Genomic DNA, 2045 nt, shown 5'->3' with positions numbered 1-2045 from the left:
TTAATTAAACTAATTAACCCCTGTTTAATCCCCCCTGTCACTGACGTGTGGGTCCCACACGTCAGGTTTGACCCGGACCAGCCCAGTTGACCGCTGACGTCGTGCTGACGTCATGCTGACGCAATTATTTATTTTCTGGGATTAAAATAATTCAGAAAATCCAGAAAATGATTTAAACTTCAAAAATTCATAACAATTCAACCGTAGCTCAGATTTAAATAATTTATATATGAAAAATTATCAGAAAAATGCAATCTTTCCATCTGTACAAGTTTCATGCATGACAGTCCAACTTATACATGCTGAATATGAGAAAACACATTATGGCATATAGAAGAGACTTAATTTAGTAATGCATTTGAACCTTTGGTTCAAATGGACTTCAAACCAAATGTTTACTAGTTGCATTAGCTCAACAGCATCACATCTACATGCCATGTTCATGCATCTTATTGTTGCATATGATTGTGTATTGATTGCCGGCACCGTTCCTTCTCGATAGGTCCTACTCCGGAGACGTTCCAGAGTACCTGTCTGTGAAGCAGTGCCTTCCTTGTTGATTTACCAGGCAAGCAAACCCCCTTGTTCATTTCGATAAAACCCTACTCTCTCGCTCCTGCTCTCAGTTATTGCATTAGGACAACAACGATTCATCTGCTACTTTATGCTGCGGTAGTTGAACCCATTCCTCTGCATGACCTGTCATTGCCACAGTAAATAGTTGAAACCCACTAGCATGTGTAGGAGTTGATTGAAGCCACTGATGTGTTCCTACCATGCTATGCCTGCTATTGCTTAGAGTTGTGTCAGGTCTGATTCATTGGGAATGAATTGGAGTGTTACGATATGTTCTGATGCTGAGAGTGAAGTGTGTGAACACGATTTGGTAAAGGTAGCGGTGAGAGGCCATGTAGGAGTACATGGTGGGTTGTCTCACTGGAACCGTCCTTAAGCACTGAGTTCTATGTATGTTGTCCAATGACTCGATACTACCACACATTGGATTTCTTAAGTGCCCCTCTCGACTTATTAGCCAACTTGATCTCTGTCCAGGAGTCGCAACTAGTTTCTGGTGTTTGTAGGTAGTGCTATTTTTCTACCAAGTGGCACCCGGCAGGGTGGGCCTGGGACAGACTAGGCACACGTGGCACGGTGTACCGAGTGGCACCCGGTTGGTGGGCTCGGGAACCCTGCTCACATCGTTTGGGGCCGTGAGCGACACCCCGGCCGGATCTCCTTGCGGATGGAACCCGAATAGGCGATAAACCTGGACTAGAGTCTTGTGGGGTTAGTCAGGTCGTGGCCGACACCCTCGCCAGGCTTCCGCTTGAAGGTTGCCGAGATACATGACGTGTACATGGCGGTAAGTGGCGAGAGCGTGTGTGAAGAAGTACACCCCTGCAGGGTTAACATGATCTATTCGAATAGCCGGGTCCGCGGTTATGGACTTCTTGGATGCTTACATGGTACATAGACAACTTGAAGTGGATACTCTAAAATGCTCAAGACAAGTGTGAGTGCTATGGATGGCCTTCTCGTAGGGAGACGGGAATGAATCCATAGTAGTGTATTGTGTGGTGATTAGTGGACTCGTGTACGTTGTTTCACCTCCAGAGTTTCTGGTAGTCGTAGAACAGGATAGCCACAGAGTCAAAGCTGGCTTGCTGCAACTAAACCCCACATTACTCTCTTGATACAAGTGCATGTATGATAGGATCTGATGTAAGTCTTGCTGAGTACCTTTGTACTCATGTTGCTTTATTTATGTTTTTGCAGCGGAGACTTCGGTCTTACTAGTGTTCTCGTGGGCTTCGACTAGTAGCTAGTACCTCAGCTACGATCTTGATCGGATGTTGTAGATAGTCAGACTCTTCAGCCTTTTTCATTTATAGATGTCTGTACTCAGACATGTAATGCTTCCGCTTGTTGCTTGATTGCTCTGACTGTTGGGTCATGTGACCCCTGTTTGTAATAATGCTGTGATGGCTCTTCTGAGCCTTTATCTATATAAGTTGTTGAGTTATGCTGTGATGCCATGTTGTACA

This window comes from Triticum dicoccoides, chromosome 4B (genome assembly GCF_002162155.2).
Source record: "Triticum dicoccoides isolate Atlit2015 ecotype Zavitan chromosome 4B, WEW_v2.0, whole genome shotgun sequence".
NCBI classification, from domain to species: Eukaryota; Viridiplantae; Streptophyta; class Magnoliopsida; order Poales; family Poaceae; genus Triticum; species Triticum dicoccoides.
Note: the sequence above shows the minus strand (reverse complement) of the source record.